Source organism: Zea mays, chromosome 3, assembly GCF_902167145.1.
Source record: "Zea mays cultivar B73 chromosome 3, Zm-B73-REFERENCE-NAM-5.0, whole genome shotgun sequence".
Lineage (NCBI taxonomy): Eukaryota > Viridiplantae > Streptophyta > Magnoliopsida > Poales > Poaceae > Zea > Zea mays.
This window is the reverse complement of record NC_050098.1, coordinates 74,076,475-74,097,770: the sequence shown is the minus strand read 5'-3', so window position 1 is coordinate 74,097,770 and position 21,296 is coordinate 74,076,475. Positions and strand designations below refer to the sequence as shown.

The window sequence follows — 21,296 nt, the reverse complement described above, 5'->3', positions numbered from 1 at the left end:
GCAAGCCCCCGAGTGTATCTCTCGCAGGAGTTCCTGACCTTCGGCGACGGAGATGCATCGCTGGAGGATGCCAGAGGGGCTGTGGTGGTAGAGCTCCTTTTCATCGCCCAGCAAGACGAACGACTTGGCGCGCCGCGCCACCCGCCGAGCCTCGGCTCGGTCGAGGGGTAGCTCTCCTTGGTGGAGATATTGCAGGTACGGGGTCTGCCAGTTTCGATCGGGTGTGGCCCCGCTTTGCTCCTCCTTGACGCGCAGTGCCTCACCCTCGGGGGCCGAGGGTACCTCGGGCTGAACCGAGGGCACCTCGGGCCGAGCTGAGGGTGCCTCGGGCTGTGCCGAGGGTACCTCGGGCTGGGCCGAGGGTGCCTCGGGCCGAGCTGAGGGTGCCTCGGGCTGGGCCGAGGGTACCTCGGGCTGGGCCGAGGGCGCCTCAGGCTCGGGCGTGTCGTCGATCTTGACGGAGGGTTGATGCAGATCCCGGGAGAAGACGTCCGGGGGAACCGTTGTTCGCCCCGAGGCTATTTTAGCCAGCTCGTCCGCAGTCTCGTTGTAGCGCCGAGCGATGTGGTTGAGTTCGAGCCCGTAGAACTTGTCCTCCAAGCGCCGAACCTCATCGCAGTAGGCCTCCATCTTCGGGTCGCGGCAGTGGGAGTTCTTCATGACTTGGTCGATGACGAGCTGCGAGTCACCGCGGGCGTCGAGGCGCCGGACCCTATCTCGATGGCGATCCGCAACCCGTTGACCAGAGCCTCATACTCAGCCACATTGTTGGACGCCGGGAAATGGAGGCGTAGCACATAGCGTATGTGTTTCCCGAGGGGCGAGATGAAGAGTAGGCCTGCGCCGGCTCCCGTCTTCATCAACAACCCGTCGAAAAACATGATCCAGAGTTCCGGTTGGATCGGAGCCGTCGGTAGCTGGGTGTCGACCCATTCGGCCACGAAGTCCGCCAAGATCTGGGACTTGATGGCCTTCCGAGGGGCGAACGAGATTGTCTCGCCCATGATTTCCACCGCCCACTTTGCAATCCTACCCGAGGCCTCTCGGCACTGGATGATCTCCCCCAGGGGGAAGGATGACACCACAGTTACCGGATGAGACTCGAAGTAGTGTCGCAACTTCCGCCGCGTCAGGATCACTGCATACAGCAGCTTCTGAACTTGTGGGTAGCGGATCTTGGTTTCGGACAGTACCTCGCTGACGAAGTAAACTGGCCTCTGAACAGGCAATGCATGCCCCTCTTCTTGCCTCTCGACCACAATCGCGGCGCTAACCACCTGGGTGGTCGCGGCGACGTAGACCAAGAGGGCTTCTCCGGCAGCTGGAGGCACCAAGATAGGCGCCTTTGTGAGGAGCGCCTTCAAGTTCCCGAGAGCTTCCTCGGCCTCAGGGGTCCAAGTGAAGCACTTGGCCTTCCTTAAGAGGCGGTACAGAGGTAGACCTCTTTCGCCGAGGCGTGAGAAGAAACGGCTCAGAGCCGCGAGACATCCCATGACCCTCTGTACGCCTTTTAAGTCCTTGATGGGCCCCATGCTGGTGACGGCTGCGATCTTCTCCGGGTTGGCTTCGATGCCCCGCTCGGAGACGATGAACCCTGAGAGCATGCCTCGGGGCACCCCGAAGACACACTTCTCGGGATTGAGCTTGACGCCTTTCGCATTGAGACATCGGAATGTCACTTCAAGGTCGGAAAGGAGGTCGGAAGCTTTCCTCGTCTTGACTACGATGTCATCGACGTAGGCCTCGACCGTGCGGCCAATGTGTTCGCCGAACACATGGTTCATGCACCGCTGGTACGTCGTGCCCGCATTCCTCAAGCCGAACGGCATGGTGACATAGCAGTACATGCCGAAGGGTGTGATGAAAGAAGTCGCGAGCTGGTCGGACTCTTTCATCCTGATTTGATGATACCCTGAGTAGGCATCGAGGAAAGACAGGGTTTCGCACCCAGCAGTGGAATCCACGATTTGATCGATGCGAGGCAGAGGGTAGGGAACCTTCGGACATGCTTTGTTGAGACCAGTGTAGTCTACACACATCCGCCATTTCCCCCCTTTCTTTCTCATAAGCACAGGGTTGGCAAGCCATTCGGGATGGAATACCTCTTTGATGAACCCTGCCGTCATTAGCTTGCGGATCTCCTCGCCTATGGCTCTGCGCTTCTCCTCGTCGAATCGGCGCAGAGGCTGCTTGACGGGTCGGGCTCCGGCTCGAATGTCCAGCGAGTGCTCGGCGACATCCCTCGGTATGTCGGGCATGTCCGAGGGACTCCACGCGAAGACGTCGGCGTTCGCGCGGAGAAAGTCGACGAGCACTGCTTCCTATTTGGGAGCCGATCCGGATCTTCTTGGAGGTGTCGCCGCTGGGGTCGAGGGGAACGACCTTAACCGTCTCCACTGGCTCGAAGTTGCCGGCATGACGTTTCACGTCTGGCACCTCCTTAGAGAGGCTTTCCAGGTCGGCGATGAGGGCCTCGGACTCGGCGAGGGCCTCGGCGTACTCCACGCACTCCACGTCGCATTCGAACGCGTGTTCGTGTGTGGGGCCGACGGTGATGACCCCGTTGGGGCCCGGCATCTTGAGCTTCAGGTAGGTGTAGTTGGGGACGGCCATGAACTTCGCGTAGCATGGCCTTCCCAGTACCGCGTGGTAGGTTCCTCGGAACCCGACCACCTCGAATGTCAGGGTCTCCCTTCGGAAGTTGGAGGGTGTTCCAAAGCAGACGCGGAGGTCGAGTTGTCCGAGGGGCTGGACACGCTTCCCAGGAATGATCCCATGGAAGGGCGCAGCGCCTGCTCGGACGGAGGACAGATCGACCCGCAGGAGCCCGAGGGTCTTGGCGTAGATGATGTTGAGGCTGCTGCCTCCGTCCATAAGGACCTTGGTGAGCCTGACGTCGCCGATGACGGGGTCAACGACGAGCGGGTATTTCCCCGGGCTCGACACGTGGTCGGGGTGATCGGCTTGGTCGAAGGTGATGGGCTTGTCGGACCAGTGATAGGGCCTAGAGGGGGGTGAATAGGGCGAAACTGAAATTTACAAATATAGACACAACTACAAGCCGGGTTAGCGTTAGAAATATAAACGAGTCCGCGAGAGAGGGCGCAAAACAAATCGCAAGCAAATGAAGAGTGTGACACGCGGATTTGTTTTACCGAGGTTCGGTTCTCGCAAACCTACTCCCCGTTGAGGAGGCCACAAAGGCCGGGTCTCTTTCAACCCTTCCCTCTCTCAAACGGTCCCTCGGACCGAGTGAGCTTCTCTTCTCAAATCAAAGCCGAGAACAAAACTTCCCCGCAAGGGCCACCACACAATTGGTGCCTCTTGCCTTGATTACAATGGAGTTTTGATCACAAGAACAAGTGAGAAAGAAAAGAAGCAATCCAAGCGCAAGAGCTCAAAAGAACACGGCAAATCTCTCTCGCTAATCACTAAAGTCTTTTGTGGAATTGGAGAGGATTTGATCTCTTTGGTGTGTCTAGAATTGAATGCCTAGCTCTTGTAAGTGGTTGAGAAGTGGAAAACTTGGATGCAATGAATGGTGGGGTGGTTGGGGTATTTATAGCCCCAACCACCAAACTTGACCGTTGGTGGAGGTTGTCTGTTCGATGGCGCACCGGACAGTCCGGTGCACACCGGACATGTCCGGTGCCCCAGCCACGTCACCAGTTCCGTTGGATTCCGACCGTTGGAGCTTCTGACTTGTGGGCCCGCCTGGATGTCCGGTGCACACCGGACATGTACTGTTTACTGTCCGGTGTGCCAGTATGGGCACGCCTGACTTCTGCGCGCGCATTTAATGCGCCGCAGGTAGCCGTTGGCGCGGAGATAGCCGTTGCTCCAGAGTTGCACCGGACAGTCCGGTGCACACTGAACATGTCCGGTGAATTATAGCGGAGCGGCTGCTGCGCGTTCCCGAGGCTAGCGAGTTCCGGAGGCCGCGCTTCCTTGGAGCACCGGACACTGTCCGGTGTACACCGGACAGTCCGGTGAATTATAGCGCGCCGGCCTAAGAAATTCCCGAAGGTGGCGAGTTCGAGTTGGAATCCTCTGGTGCACCGGACACTGTCCGGTGGTGCACCGGACACTGTCCGGTGTACACCGGACAGTCCGGTGCCCCCAGACCAGAGGTGCCTTTGGTTGCCACTTTGCTCCTTTGTTGAATCCAAAACTTGATCTTTTTATTGGCTGAGTGTGAATCTTTTACACCTGTATAATCTATACACTTGGGCAAACTAGTTAGTCCAATTATTCGTGTTGGGCAAATCAACCACCAAAATTAATTAGGGACTAGGTGTAAGCCTAATTCCCTTTCAATCTCCCCCTTTTTGGTGATTGATGCCAACACAAACCAAAGCAAAAATAGAAGTGCATAATTGAACTAGTTTGCATAAGGTAAGTGCAAAGGTTGCTTGGAATTGAGCCAATATAAATACTTACAAGATATGCATGGATTGTTTCTTTCTTATAACATTTTGGACCACGTTTGCACCACATGTTTTGTTTTTGCAAATTCTTTTGTAAATCCTTTTCAAAGTTCTTTTGCAAATAGTCAAAGGTAAATGAATAAGATTTTACACGGCATTTTTCAAGATTTGAAATTTTCTCCCCTTGTTTCAAATGCTTTTCTTTTGACTAAACAAAACTCCCCCTAAAAGAGATCCTCCTCTTAGTGTTCAAGAGGGTTTTGATATATCATTTTTGAAATACTACTTTTTCCCCCTTTTGAACACAATAGGATACCAAATGATAAAATTCTTTGAAAACACGAAGTTTTTGAAATTGGTGGTGGTGCGGTCCTTTTGCTTTGGGCTCTTACTTTCTCCCCCTTTGGCATGAATCGCCAAAAACGGAATCATTAGAGCCCTAGAAGTGCTATCTTCCCCTTTGGTCATAAATAGATGAGTTAAGAGTATACCAAATATGAAGTCCTTTTGCTCTCTCCCCCAAAGATGGAGAGTCTCTTGGTGCTCATGCTTTCTCCCCCAAGAATGGAGAGAGGCTTGGAGTGACGGCGAAGGATGAGTTACGGAGTGGAAGCCTTTGTCTTCGCCGAAGACTCCAATTCCCTTTCAATACACCTATGACTTGGTTTGAAATAGACTCGGAAACATATTAGTCATAGCATATGAAAGAGACATGATCAAAGGTATATAAATGTGCTATATGTGCATTCTAGCAAAAGAAATTGCGTGAATCAAGAATATTGAGCTCATGCCTAAGTTTGGTAAAAGTTTGTTCATCAAGAGGCTTGGTAAAGATATCGGCTAATTGATCTTTAGTGTTAATGTAAGAAATCTCGATATCCCCCTTTTGTTGGTGATCCCTAAGAAAATGATACCGGATGGCTATGTGTTTAGTGCGGCTATGCTCGACGGGATTGTCGGCCATTTTGATTGCACTCTCATTATCACATAGCAAAGGGACTTTGGTCAATTTGTAACCGTAGTCCCGCAGGGTTTGCCTCATCCAAAGTAATTGCGCGCAACAATGGCCTGCGGCAATGTACTCGGCTTCGGCAGTGGAAAGAGCGACCGAATTTTGCTTCTTTGAAGCCCAAGACACCAAGGATCTTCCCAAGAACTGGCAAGTCCCCGATGTGCTCTTCCTATTGATTTTGCACCCCGCCCAATCGGCATCCGAATAACCAATCAAATCAAATGTGGATCCCCGAGGGTACCAAAGCCCAAACTTAGGAGTATAAGCCAAATATCTCAAGATTCGTTTTACGGCCGTAAGGTGGGATTCCTTAGGGTCGGATTGGAATCTTGCACACATGCAAACGGAAAGCATAATGTCCGGTCGAGATGCACATAAATAGAGTAATGAACCTATCATCGACCGGTATACCTTTTGATCCACGGACTTACCTCCCGTGTCGAGGTCGAGATGCCCATTGGTTCCCATGGGTGTCTTGATGGGCTTGGCATCCTTCATCCCAAACTTGTTTAGAATGTCTTGAGTGTACTTAGTTTGGCTAATGAAGGTGCCCTCTTGGAGTTGCTTGACTTGAAATCCTAGAAAATATTTCAACTCCCCCATCATAGACATCTCGAACTTTTGTGTCATGATCCTACTAAACTCTTCACAAGTAGACTCGTTAGTAGACCCAAATATAATATCATCAACATAAATTTGGCATACAAACAAGTCATTTTCAAGAGTTTTGGTAAAGAGTGTAGGATCGGCTTTTCCGACTTTGAAGCCATTAGCAATAAGGAAATCTCTAAGGCATTCATACCATGCTCTTGGGGCTTGCTTGAGCCCATAAAGCGCCTTAGAGAGCTTATAGACATGGTTAAGGTACTCACTGTCTTCAAAGCCGGGAGGTTGCTCAACATAGACCTCTTCTTTGATTGGTCCATTGAGGAAGGCACTTTTCACGTCCATTTGATAAAGCTTAAAGCCATGGTAAGTAGCATAGGCCAATAATATGCGAATTGACTCAAGCCTAGCTACGGGTGCATAGGTTTCACCGAAATCCAAACCTTCGACTTGAGAGTATCCTTTGGCCACAAGTCGAGCTTTGTTCCTTGTCACCACACCATGCTCATCTTGCTTGTTGCGGAAGACCCATTTGGTTCCTACAACATTTTGGTTAGGACGTGGAACTAAATGCCATACCTCATTCCTAGTGAAGTTGTTGAGCTCCTCTTGCATCGCCACCACCCAATCCGAATCTTGAAGTGCTTCCTCTACCCTGTGTGGCTCAATAGAGGAAATAAAAGAGTAATGTTCACAAAAATGGGCAACACGAGATCTAGTGGTTACCCCCTTATGAATGTCGCTGAGGATGGTGTCGACGGGGTGATCTCGTTGGATTGCTTGGTGGACTCTTGGGTGTGGCGGCTTTGGTTCTTCATCCTCCTTGTCTTGATCATTTGCATCTCCCCCTTGATCTATGCCGTCATCTTGAGATGACTCATTTGATTGATCTTCTTCTTCATCAACTTGAGCTTCATCCTCATTTTGAGTTGGTGGGGATGCTTGCGTGGAGGAGGACGGTTGATCTTGTGTTCTTGGAGGCTCTTCGGATTCCTTAGGACACATATCCCCAATGGACATGTTCCTTAACGCTATGCACAGAGCCTCTTCATCACCTATCTCATCAAGATCAACTTGCTCTACTTGAGAGCCGTTAGTTTCATCAAACACAACGTCACATGAGACTTCAACCAGTCCAGTGGACTTGTTAAAGACCCTATATGCCCTTGTGTTTGAGTCATAACCAAGTAAAAAGCCTTCTACAGTTTTAGGAGCAAATTTAGATTTTCTACCTCTTTTAACAAGAATAAAGCATTTGCTACCAAAAACTCTAAAATATGAAATGTTGGGCTTTTTACCTGTTAGGAGTTCATAGGATGTCTTCTTGAGGATTTGGTGTAGATATAACCGGTTGATGGCGTAGCAGGCGGTGTTGACCGCCTCGGCCCAAAACCGATCCGAAGTCTTGTACTCATCAAGCATGGTCCTTGCCATGTCCAATAGAGTTCTATTCTTCCTCTCCACTACACCATTTTGTTGAGGTGTGTAGGGAGAAGAGAACTCATGCTTGATGCCCTCCTCCTCAAGGAAGCCTTTGATTTGAGAGTTCTTGAACTCCGTCCCGTTGTCGCTTCTAATTTTCTTGATCCTTAAGCCGAACTCATTTTGAGCCCGTCTCAAGAATCCCTTTAAGGTCTCTTGGGTTTGAGATTTTTCCTGTAAAAAGAATACCCAAGTGAAGCGAGAATAATCATCCACAATAACTAGACAGTACTTACTCCCGTCGATGCTTATGTAAGCAATCGGGCCGAATAGATCCATGTGCAGGAGCTCCAGTGGCCTGTCGGTCGTCATTATGTTCTTATGCGGATGATGAGAGCCAACTTGCTTCCCTGCTTGGCATGCGCTACAAATCCTGTCTTTCTCAAAATGAACATTTGTTAATCCTAAAATGTGTTCTCCCTTTAGAAGCTTGTGAAGATTCTTCATCCCAACATGGGCTAGTCGGCGGTGCCAGAGCCAACCCATGTTAGTCTTGGCAATTAAGCAAGTGTCGAGTTCAGCTCTATCAAAATCTACCAAGTATAGCTGACCCTCTAACACTCCCTTAAATGCTATTGAATCATCACTTCTTCTAAAGACAGTGACACCAATATCAGTAAAAAGACAGTTGTAGCCCATTTGACATAATTGAGATACAGAAAGCAAATTGTAATCTAAAGAATCTACAAGAAAAACATTGGAAATAGAATGGTCAGGAGATATAGCTATTTTACCAAGACCTTTGACCAAACCTTGATTTCCATCCCCGAATGTGATAACTCGTTGGGGATCTTGGTTTTTCTCGTAGGAGGAGAACATCTTTTTCTCCCCTGTCATGTGGTTTGTGCATCCGCTGTCGAGTATCCAACTTGTGCCCCCGGATGCATAAACCTACAAAACAATTTTAGTTCTTGTCTTTAGGTACCCAAATGGTTTTGGGTCCTTTGGCATTAGACACAAGAACTTTAGGTACCCAAACACAAGTCTTTGACCCCTTGTGTTTGCCCCCAACATATTTGACAACTACTTTGCCGGATTTGCTAGTCAACACATAAGATGCATCAAAAGTTTTAAATGAAAGACAATGTTCATTTGATGCACTAGGAGTTTTCTTCTTAGGCAACTTGGCATGGGTTGGTTGCCTAGAACTAGATGTCTCACCCTTATACATAAAAGCATGATTTGGGCCAGAGTGAGACTTCCTAGAGTGAATTCTCCTAATCTTGCTTTCAGGATAACCGGCAGGGTACAAAATGTAACCCTCGTTATCCTGAGGCATGGGAGCCTTGCCCTTAACAAAGTTAGACAATTTCTTAGTAGGGGCATTAAGTTTGACATTGTCTCCCCTTTGGAAGCCAATGCCATCCTTGATGCCAGGGCGTCTCCCATTATAGAGCATACTTCTAGCAAATTTAAACTTTTCATTTTCTAAGTTATGCTCGGCAATTTTAGCATCTAATTTTGCTATATGATCATTTTGTTGCTTAATTAAAGTCATGTGATCATGTATAGCATTGATATCAACATCTCTACATCTAGTACAAATAGTGACATGCTCAATGGTAGATGTAGTTGGTTTGCAAGAATTAAGTTCAACAATCTTAGCATGTAGAATATCATTTTAATCTCTAAGATCAGAAATTGTAGCTTTGCAAACACCAAAATCTTTAGCCTTAGCAATCAAATTTTCATTTTCTAATCTAAGACTAGCAAGATAAATGTTCAATTCTTCAATCCTAGCAAGCAAATCATCATTATTATTTCTAGGGTTGAGAATTGAAACATTGCAAGCATGAGTATCAACCTTAGCTAACAAATTAGCATTTTCATTTCTAAGGTTGTTTATTATTTCATGGCAAGTGCTTAGCTCACTAGATAATTTTTGACATTTCTCAATTTCTAGAGCATAAGCATTTTTAACCTTAACATGCTTCTTATTTTCTTTAATAAGGAAGTCCTCTTGGGTGTCCAAGAGATCATCCTTTTCATGGATGACACTAATCAATTTATTAAGTTTTTCTTTTTGTTGCATGTTGAGGTTGGCAAAAAGGGTACGCAAATTATCTTCCTCATCACTAACATTATCATCACTAGAGGATTCATATTTAGTGGAGGATTTAGATTTAACCTTCTTTTTGCCGTCCTTTGCCATGAGGCACTTGTGGCCGACGTTGGGGAAGAGAAGTCCCTTGGTGACGGCGATGTTGGCGGCGTCCTCGTCGTCGGAGGAGTCGCTAGAGCTTTCGTCGGAGTCCCACTCCCGACAAACATGGGCATCGCCGCCCTTCTTCTTGTAGTACCTCTTCTTCTCCTTTCTTCTCCCCTTCTTGTCGTTATCCCTGTCACTGTCACTTGATAATGGACATTTAGCAATAAAGTGACCGGGCTTACCACACTTGTAGCAAACCTTCTTGGAGCGGGACTTGTAGTCTTTCCCCCTCCTTTGTTTGAGGATTTGGCGGAAGCTCTTGATGACGAGCGCCATCTCCTCATTGTCAAGCTTGGAGGCGTCGATTGGTTGTCTACTTGGTGTAGACTCCTCCTTCCTTTCCTCCGTCGCCTTGAATGCGACGGGTTGAGCTTCGGATGTGGTGGGATCATCAAGCTCGTTGATCTTCCTCGAGCCTTCGATCATGCACTCAAAACTTACAAAATTCCCGATAACTTCCTCGGGGGTCATTTTAGTATATCTAGGATTACCACGAATTAATTGAACTTGAGTGGGGTTAAGGAAAATGAGAGATCTTAGAATAACCTTAACCATTTCGTGGTCGTCCCACTTCTTGCTCCCGAGGTTGCGCACTTGGTTCACCAAGGTCTTGAGCCGGTTGTACATGTGTTGTGGCTCTTCTCCTTTGCGAAGCCGGAACCGACCGAGCTCCCCCTCGATCGTCTCCCGCTTGGTGATCTTTGTGAGCTCATCTCCCTCGTGCGCGGTTTTGAGCACATCCCAAACCTCCTTGGCGCTCTTCAACCCTTGAACTTTGTTATACTCCTCTCCACTTAAAGAGGCGAGGAGTATTGTTGTCGCTTGAGAGTTGAAGTGCTCGATTTGGGCCACCTCATCCTCATCATAGTTTTTATCCCCTATGGATGGTACCTGTGCTCCAAACTCAACAACATTCCATATACTTTTGTGGAGTGAGGTTAGATGAAATTTCATTAAATCACTCCACCTAGCATAATCTTCACCGTCAAAAGTTAGCGGTTTGCCTAATGGAACGGAAAGTAATGGAGTATGTCTAGATGTACGAGAGTAGTGTAAGGGGATCTTACTAAACTTCTTACACTCTAGGCGTTTAGAAGTTACGGAGGGCGCATCGGAGTCGGAGGTTGATGTTGATGAAGTGTCGATCTCGTAGTAGACCACTTTCCTCATCCTCTTTTGCTTGTCCCCACTTCGATGCGGCTTGTGGGAAGAAGATTTTTCCTTCTTCTCTTTGTGGTGAGAAGAAGATTTCTTCTCCTTCCCTTTGTTGGAGGAGCTCTTCTTCTTCTCCCTCCTCTTGGTGCGGGACTCTTCCGATGAAGTGCTCCCGTGGCTTGTAGTGGGCTTTTCGCCGGTCTCCATCTCCTTCTTGGCGTGATCTCCCGACATCACTTCGAGCGGTTAGGCTCTAATGAAGCATCGGGCTCTGATACTAATTGATAGTCGCCTAGAGGGGGGGTGAATAGGGCGAAACTGAAATTTACAAATATAGACACAACTACAAGCCGGGTTAGCGTTAGAAATATAAACGAGTCCGCGAGAGAGGGCGCAAAACAAATCGCAAGCAAATGAAGAGTGTGACACGCGGATTTATTTTACCGAGGTTCGGTTCTCGCAAACCTACTCCCCGTTGAGGAGGCCACAAAGGCCGGGTCTCTTTCAACCCTTCCCTCTCTCAAACGGTCCCTCGGACCGAGTGAGCTTCTCTTCTCAAATCAAAGCCGGGAACAAAACTTCCCCGCAAGGGCCACCACACAATTGGTGCCTCTTGCCTTGATTACAATGGAGTTTTGATCACAAGAATAAGTGAGAAAGAAAAGAAGCAATCCAAGCGCAAGAGCTCAAAAGAACACGGCAAATCTCTCTCGCTAATCACTAAAGTCTTTTGTGGAATTGGAGAGGATTTGATCTCTTTGGTGTGTCTAGAATTGAATGCCTAGCTCTTGTAAGTGGTTGAGAAGTGGAAAACTTGGATGCAATGAATGGTGGGGTGGTTGGGGTATTTATAGCCCCAACCACCAAACTTGACCGTTGGTGGAGGCTATCTGTTCGATGGCGCACCGGACAGTCCGGTGCACACCGGACATGTCCGGTGCCCCAGCCACGTCACCAGTTCCGTTGGATTCCGACCGTTGGAGCTTCTGACTTGTGGGCCCGCCTGGATGTCCGGTGCACACCGGACATGTACTGTTTACTGTCCGGTGTGCCAGTATGGGCACGCCTGACTTCTGCGCGCGCTGCGAGCGCATTTAATGCGCCGCAGGTAGCCGTTGGCGCGGAGATAGCCGTTGCTCCAGAGTTGCACCGGACAGTCCGGTGCACACCGGACATGTCCGATGAATTATAGCGGAGCGGCTGCTGCGCGTTCCCGAGGCTGGCGAGTTCCGGAGGCCGCGCTTCCTTGGAGCACCGGACACTGTCCGGTGTACACCGGACAGTCCGGTGAATTATAGCGCGCCGGCCTAAGAAATTCCCGAAGGTGGCGAGTTCGAGTTGGAATCCTCTGGTGCACCGGACACTGTCCGGTGGTGCACCGGACACTGTCCGGTGTACACCGGACAGTCCGGTGCCCCCAGACCAGAGGTGCCTTCGGTTGCCACTTTGCTCCTTTGTTGAATCCAAAACTTGATCTTTTTATTGGCTGAGTGTGAACCTTTTACACCTGTATAATCTATACACTTGGGCAAACTAGTTAGTCCAATTATTCGTGTTGGGCAAATCAACCACCAAAATTAATTAGGGACTAGGTGTAAGCCTAATTCCCTTTCAACCAGTCTAGGTAGACTGGCGCCGCCACCTTCACCGAGCAGACCTCCCAGCGCTCTTGCTTGCGGTGCCGAGCCGAGGCATTCGCCGCTTGCCCACCGTAGATCATGAAGCAGTCGCGGGCCCTGCCACCCTCCGCGGGTGGCCCGGCCCTGTGGAAGTGGCGCCGAAGCATGACGCACTCCTCAAGGGTGTGCTTGACGGGCCCCTGGTGATAGGGGCACAGCTCCTTGAGCATCTTGTCGAAGAGGTTGGCACCTCCGGGGGGTTTCCGAGGGTTCTTGTACTCGGCGGCGGCGACAAGGTCCGCGTCGGCGGCGTCGCGTTTCGCTTGCGACTTCTTCTTGCCTTTCTTCTTGGCGCCGCGCTGAGTCGACGCCTCGGGAGCATCTTCCGATGGGCGGCCCTGGGGCTGCTTGTCCTTTCGGAAGATAGCCTCGACCGGCTCCTGGCCGGAGGCGAACTTGGTGGCGATGTCCATCAGCTCGCTCGCCCTGGTGGGGGTCTTGCGACCCAACTTGCTCACCAGGTCGCGGCAGGTGGTGCCGGTGAGGAACGCGCCGATGACATCCGAGTCGGTGATGTTGGGCAGCTCGGTGCGCTGCTTCGAGAATCGCCGGATGTAGTCCCGGAGAGACTCTCCCGGCTGCTGCCGGCAGCTTCGGAGGTCCCAGGAATTCCCGGGGCGCACGTACGTGCCCTGGAAATTGCCAGCGAAAGCCTGGACTAGGTCGTCCCAGTTGGAGATCTGCCCCGGAGGCAGGTGCTCCAACCAGGCGCGAGCGGTGTCGGAGAGGAACAGGGGGAGGTTGCGGATGATGAGGTTGTCATCGTCCGTTCCACCCAGTTGGCAGGCCAGACGGTAGTCCGTGAGCCACAGTTCCGGTCTCGTCTCCCCCGAGTACTTTGTGATGGTAGTCGGGGGTCGGAACCGGATCGGGAACGGTGCCCGTCAGATGGCCCGGCTGAAGGCCTGCGGACCGGGTGGCTCGGGCGAGGGACTCCGATCCTCCCCGCTGTCGTAGCGTCCCCCACGCCTGGGGTGGTAGCCTCGGCGCACCCTCTCGTCGAGGTGAGCCTGACGGTCACGGCGATGGTGTTCGTTGCCGAGGTGGCCCGGGGCCGCAGGCGCGGTGTTGCGCGTGCGCCCGGTGTAGATCGAGGCTTCCCGCATGAATCGGGAAGTCGCGGCATGAGGTTCTGAGGGGTACCCCTGCCTTCGGGAGGCAGAGCTCTCGGCCCGTCGGACCGTGGCGCCTTCCAGGAGATTCTTGAGCTCCCCCTGGATTCGTCGGCCCTCGGTGGTTGATGGCTCCGGCATCGCGCGGAGAAGCATCGCTGCTGCAGCCAGGTTCTGGCCGACCCCACTAGATGCGGGTGGCGACCTGACCCTGACATCGTCGGCGACGCGGTGCTGAAAACCCTGGGGCAGATGACGTATTTCTCCGGCCGGGGGTTGGCCCGCCCATGCCTACCCGACGTCTCGGCGGATCGGCTCAAGCGCTCCTGCTCCCTCGTCGAGCCTGGCCTGCATCCCGCGGATTTGCTCGAGCTATGGGTCATGGCCCCCCGCCTGAACGGGGACCACAGCTAGCTCCCGTGGGATGTCAACGCGGGGCACCGGCCTAGGGAGATCACCGTCCTCCGGCATGCCGAGATGATTGCCTTCGGAGGGACCCCCTAGATCGACGTGAAAACATTCGCGGCTTGGGCCGCAGTCCTCGTCGCCGAGGCTGCGGCTACCGTCGGAACAGTCGGAGAGGCATTAGTCACATGCGGTCATGAAGTCCCGCATGGCACTGGGGTTGCCAAGTCCAGAGAAATCCCAGCAGATGCTGGACTCGTCGTCTTCCTCGGACCCAGAGGGCCAGTAGGTCGAGACGTCCGTCAGCCGGTCCCAAGGCGACCGCATGCGAAACCCTAGAGGGTTTGGACTCGCCTCTACGAGAGCGCCCGCCAAAGCGAGGTCGCTAGGCGGGTTGAGGCTGAATCCAAATGACGTGGGATGGGAATCGATCGGTACCTCTTGGTCGACGAGCGGCGATAAAGTCACGTCGGGGACTGACTGCACCGTCGTCTCAGGTACGAGGGTGACGTCCAGCAAGCTTTTCGCGAGCGCGCTGGCGTCGTCCGCTTGCTCGGGATTGGCGTGTTGCGAGGAGACGGCGCTCGTCTTCGTCTCAAGCGTGAAGTCGATACCCGGTGCGCCCCCCGTTGGGGTGCCGGCGCTGTCGACTCGCTCGACAGCCAACGAGGCGCTGCCTCCTGCTTGGCCTTGGTTGTCCTGCCTTCCCCTCCGTCGGCGGGGAAGAAGGCGGGATGAGCTCGAAGGTTGTTCTTCCACTACGCGGGGAAGACGTCATCGATTCCGCCGCCGGCGGGCGGGCTGTCGGCCGCCATTGTCGTTGTTGCGCGGCGGTGGAAGGAGTATCATGTCGTAGCCGCCGTCGAGGGACATAAACTCAAGACTCCCGAAACGGAGCACCGTCCCGGGTTGGAGAGGGTGCTGGAGACTGCCCATCTGGAGCTTGACGGGAAGCTGTTCGTCAACACGCAGCAGGCCCCTACCTAGCGCGCCAACTGTCGGCGTTTCGAGACCGGGGGGTCCCTGGGCCGACGAGTGAATGTCGTTGCGTGCCCCAGCCCAGATGGGTCGAGCGCGAGGGCGAGCGCGAAGGGGGGAGAGCGAGGCGGCCGGAGACCGGCGTGAGAGAGGTGGGAATCCCGCGGCCTTCGTGTTCGTCCCGCGCCCAGGTCGGGTGCGCTTGCAGTAGGGGGTTACAAGCGTCCACGCGGGAGAGGGAGCGAGCGGCTCCAAGCGAGCGCCTGTCTCGTCCTCGTCCCCGCGCGGCCAACCCTCTCTAAGAGGGCTCTGGTCCTTCCTTTTATAGGCGTAAGGAGAGGATCCAGGTGTACAATGGGGGGTGTAGCAGGGTGCTACGTGTCTAGCGGAGGAGAGCTAGCGCCCTAAGTACATGCCGTTGTGGCAGCCGGAGAGATTTTGGCACCCAGCTGGTGTGATGTCGTGGCCGTCGGAGGAGCGATGGAGCCTGGCGGAGGGACAGCTGTCGGAGCGGTTGAGTCCTTGCTGACGTCCTCTTGCTTCCGTAAGTCCGAGCCCCTGGGTCGGGCGAGGCGGAGTTCGTCGTCTTCTGGGGCTGAGCCCAAGTCCGAGCCCTAGGTCGGGCGGAGCGGAGTTCGCCGTCTTCCGGGGCTGAGCCCGAGTCTGAGCCCTGGGGCAGGCGGAGCGGAGATCGCCGTCTTCCGGGGCTGAGCCCGAGTCCGAGCCCTGGGTCGGGCGAAGCGGAGATCGCCGTCTTCCGGGACTTAGCCCGAGTCCGAGCCCTGGGTCGTGCGGAGCGGAGTTCGTCGTCTTCCGGGACTTAGCCCGAGTCCGAGCCCTGGGTCGGGCGGAGCGGAGTTCGCCGTCCTCCGGGACTTAGCCCGAGTCCGAGCCCTGGGTCGGGCGGAGCGGAGTTCGCCGTCTTCCGGGACTTAGCCCGAGTCCGAGCCCGGGGTCGGGCGGAGCGGAGCTTCCTATGATGCCTTCGGCAGGGCCTGACTGCCTGTCAGTTTCACTCTGTCAAGTGGCACCGCAGTTGGAGTGGCGCAGGCGGCGCTGTCCTTCCGTCAGGTCGGTCAGTGGAGCGGCGAAGTGACCGCGGTCACTTCGGCTCTGCCGGCTGGGGGCGCGCGTCAGGATAAAGGTGTCAGGCCACCTTTGCATTAAATGCTCCTGCGATTTGGTCGGTTGGTGCGGCGATTTGGTCAGGGTTGCTTCTTAGCGAAGGCAGGGCCTCGGGCGAGCCGGAAATATGTTCGCCGTTGGAGGGGGGCCTCGGGCGAGACGGAAATCCTCCGGGGTCGGTTGCCCTTGTCCGAGGCTAGGCTCGAACGAGGCGTGATCGAGTCCCTCGAATGGACTGATCCCTGACTTAATCGCGCCCATCAGGCCTTTGCAGCTTCATGCTGATGGGGTTATCAGCTGAGAATTAGGAGCCTTGAGGGTACCCCTAATTATGGTCCCCGACACATAGCGTTCGATAAAGCTAATTTCTCAACAACTTAAATAGCTAGAGTACTATGTACACTGACTACTACGAAATTCTTAGATTTCACTTAAGATCGATATGGCGATGCTACTCGCTTCTAAATACTTTGGGTAGCTAGTAACATTCGATCACGACATTTGATCGACCACCAATCGTAGAATATAACAACTACTAGCATGGTACCAATTTTCTTAATTATACTAAATTGACACAATAATACCGATAGAACTTACCGACTAGTCGAATAAATCACTAAGCCTATTCTACATGTCAACAACTCGCCCGAGCATTACATATATGTCTAGCAATATTTTTCTCGTAAATAGTACCCAAGCCTAAATTTCATCACCCATCACAATTAACACATACAACCAATCCATTCATCAATTTAAATAACATGAATAACTACTTTGCTTACCAAGATCGAACCAGCATGATATTCGCACGGACGGCGACGAAACTCGGGTTCAGGTGTTTTGGTGAGCACCACGGTGGGGCAGGCAACGACACAAGCCAACCACAATTGCGAGGACGAGGCGAGGTCATTGATTCCTAGCTCGACATTTCATCGAACACAGAGGGAGCGAGGAATAGAAGCACGACCACGAGCTCGACGAGGGGAGCGCTGGTAGAGTCAGGGCCGAGCATGAAGATGAACGAGCTGAAGACAAGCCATGACGAGCGGGGATCAAGCTGAAGACAAGCGACGGCGAGCGGCGACAAGGCGAGGAAGATGACTGGTGAGTAGCGAGTGTGGTTGGCTGCTTCTTCCCCCCGTTCGGCGCACCTGAACTCCTGATGCTTCGTGTGGGCGCGAGCGCGGACCGGCCATGGGCACTGCAGACAAGCACGGCCGGTGGAGTGACGGGTCTGGAGGAAGAAGACAGGGTGTGCGCCGTAGAAGAGACCGACGGCACCGGAGGCCCTGGTGATCTCCCCATGGTGATGCAGTGGTACATGTACCCGAGCCCCATCTCGCCGTACACCATGGTTGAAGCTCGGAAGCCAGGGAGAGGGGCGCGGTGGAGGGGTTCAGGGAGATGGGCGAGCTGCAGCAGGGAGGAGAAGGGACGGTGCTAGGGAGGAGGCCGAGCTGGCCTGGGACGTGGAGGCGCATCGCAGGGGAGCTCGCCATGGCCACCAGGGAGCGACGGAGGTGGAAGACAGGCTGGGTCGGCAACCAAAAAAATCCCACGCTGGATGAGGATTAAGGAACTGGCGACGGATAGGAAAGAATCAGAGGGAGTGCGGCCAAGGAAATATCAGGGAGAGAGAGAACGGTGAAATAATTAGAGATATTTTTTTCATTTTATCTCTCACGCAAAAACGCCTGCCAAAATACCACGGATCTAAAATTAAGATTTAGAAGAGCCAAATTAAATCAGGTTACAGTATTTAGACAATATTTGATTTGAGAACAATTCAATTAACAATCCTACGCTTGGTTTTTCTTGGATTCCGAGTGTGGTCCGATTTATTTTGCATTAACACTTTTGTCATCGAGTTCAAATTAATTTGTTTGGGATAAAATCATAAGAGTGGGTCAAGCTTCCGAATTCATATTCTCTTTAGACAAGTAACTGAACCGGCACAAGGCTCGATATCGCAGATAGCAGTTTAACACCGAGCTGCACAAAAACATCTTGGGCAGTTCTGGTAAATAGGGATAGATGCGATATCGAAAATCGGGATGGGCAAAGATGTTTAGGACATAGAGACCATTATTCTCACCCATATTCTATGCTTAAGTTCATACTCACTGTTAAACTGGTGTTAAACACTTGGGGTGTTACAACCCTCCCCCTTAAAAGAATCTCGTCCCGAGATTTGGAGCGAAAGACTTTAAAGAGTAGAGAAGCATGTAACTCCTATCCATATCAGCGATAGTATAAGGTAGTTCCAAGCAAAGGCGAGTACCTCAGGATGTGGTTTCTCTAGTGGATATAGCATGTATCATTGTGAGCTAATTTAGAGATGTCCATCAGTAGAGGCGATGTCTGCCAGAAGAACACATAAGGTTCCATGTGTGCAGTTGGCTTTTTTCTGATGACACTGTACTATCTGAGTCTGTTGGGCGAGCGGTAGATATGCGACTTTACCAAACAGATATAGTTGCAACCTCTTGGGTAAAACACACATAATGAGGTGTACCAACAAGTGGTCATTTGAAGAATTCAAGTTCCAGGAAGATGATAAAAATTCGAGGAACGCATTAGTGAAGATGATCAACAAATGTTGACTTCACAATCAATCCACTTTATCGAGCACTAAGTATGACTCGATCTGATCACTCATGCTGGAAAAGCACACGCGAGGTGATCGAGGCATGACTAGAGCGATGATTAGGTGGTTATCAGTCGACTTAACTTGATTTTTGTAAGTACTTTTTTTGGATGGGTTGAACCAAAGTGAGTTTAGACAACTCGACAAAATGATCTCTAAACTCAACCTTTGATCACAATGCAGTTACAAGTTAGTAAAACCAACTTGTTGAACTACTTTTGACATTGAGCAAGTCCTCTTATTATCCATCGGCAATCCAATGGTCGAGAGTTTACTTTGGTTAACAGGAGATCATGCACTTGGGTAGAAATCCATTTGGTCATAATGTTCATCCGTTTCTTCATGCGAGATGAACTGACTTGGTTCGGGAATACATGGATTAATAAGAGAGCGAATGAACAAACTCTTGCATCTCAGCAGCAGGGAAAATCAATCTCCATTTTGAGAATTAATTAGCTGCCTTCCAACACTAAAAAGTTACAAGGCTTCACCTTTACAACAAAGGAGGCAAAGGGAACTTGTATACGTGGACTCACTACCAAAGTCAAGGAAAAAGAGACCACACAAGAGAGGAGTGATTATTATCACACGATTAGACACAAATAGGTTCTGATTTCGATGGAGACTTATGAATTAGTAGAAAACTCGTTAAAGACCACCTCAAAATGGTATGCTCTTTTGATCCAACAGAGATGATAGATGTTTCTTGATCACTTGACAAACAACATAGAAATTATTTCAAGGAAGAGATCTACGGAAGATAACATATTAGGTTAGTTCCATATTGGATCATGACCAGAGACCTCGATACCAGCATCCGACGAGTAGCACAACCCTGTGTGCGCATTCACAGGAGGCTCTCAGTTTCGCTACGGCACCATAAGTCCTTAATCGTGACACCATTACTGAACTAGCACCAATAATGAATTTCACATGGTAAGAATAATTTGTGCAGAGATAGCTTATCGATATAGTCTAATAATGGATTACAACTACTAACCGTGGTACCAGCGCGTGCCAAGCAGCACAACCGTGTGTGCGCACACATAGAAGGCCCCCGGTTTCGTCGCGACATCATCAATTTTAGTCATAATGCCATTACCAGATGTAACCAATAAGAAATCTCATGCGTCACAAACGGATTGAGCAAGGATGTCAGTATACAACAGATACTCCACCTGTAAGGATAATTACAAGTAGATAGACAAATAGATCATGGCCCGATGAAATGAACAAGGCATGGCCATAACCTAAATTGGTTGGTGAGGGAGTACGATGGGAGACTGTTAATTCAAACCCAAGCATATTTCTATGCCCATCATAGAGATTACAAGGTCAAGGATTAGTAGCTATTAGACATGGAGGGAAAAAATCATAAGATTAAGTTGGTATGCCTTTGATAGATATGAGGAAACCAAAGGCATCAAATTAAGGAAAATGATCAGGCATAACTTTCGTAGGTTGGGTTGATAAAGCAACATGGCAATCCTTAAGAATAGGCAAACTGGATAAGGTACATCAGCTTGTGCCATTCGAACAAGGGCATGATCTAGGATGGAAATATGACATCCAAAACATCACAGATTAAATAGCAAGAACACGGACTCAAGATCCTAGATTTTAGCCCATGCACATCTTGCATTGGATAAAGAAATTATCCAAACATCCATTTGCATGAGTTTAGTCATGGAGAGATAACGGAGAATTCAAATTTTGGGTCATAGTTCACTAAATACGAACATGATCTAGTTTTGGGTTTAGGCAAACAAGTCACCAACCTTCTATCGGCACATCAAATACAAGAGCAAACACATTTGCACTAATAGTCATATCAAGAAAAGCTAGAAGCCATCTAAACACATACCTCTAAAACACCACATCACGATTAACACATACAACCAATCCATTCATTAATTTAAATAACATGAATAACTACTCTACTTACCAAGATCGAACCGGCATGATATTCGCACGGACGGCGACGAAACTCGGGTTCAGGTGTTTTGGCGAGCACCATGGTGGGGCAGGCAACGACACAAGCCAACCACAATTGCGAGGATGAGGTGAGGTCATCGATTCCTAGTTCGACATTTCATCGAACATAGAGGGAGCGAGGCATAGCAGCACGACCACGAGCTCGGCGAGGGGAGCACTGCTGCAAGGCGCTGGTAGAGTCAGGGCCGAGCATGGAGATGAACGAGCTGAAGACAAGCAATGGTGAGCGGCGATCGAGCTCACGATAGGAGGCGATGATGGTGCGGCACGATATCCATGGACGCGAGCTGGAGTAGAGAGAGCGGTCTGCCGAGGGAGTTGCAAGGGAGGCGAGGAGCTAGGCGCCCACGGTTGGCGATGTCGACGGCCGGACAGCGAGGGAACTCAGAACGGGAGGAGGAAGATTCGGGACGGCATGGCGCGCGGAGGGGCTTGGCTGCTAGGAGCATGGAGCAGCAGCTGAT

The 21,296-nt window shown here is 51.2% G+C and overlaps 1 long non-coding RNA gene across 1 annotated transcript; it reads right to left on the bottom strand.

Annotated features, from left to right (window-relative positions):
• Window positions 1-16,920: 16,920 nt before the first annotated feature.
• LOC100275121 (uncharacterized) lies at window positions 16,921-17,781 on the bottom strand. The gene has a single exon (NR_146070.1). It is a non-coding gene; the product is annotated as an uncharacterized lncRNA (long non-coding RNA).
• Window positions 17,782-21,296: the final 3,515 nt, after the last annotated feature.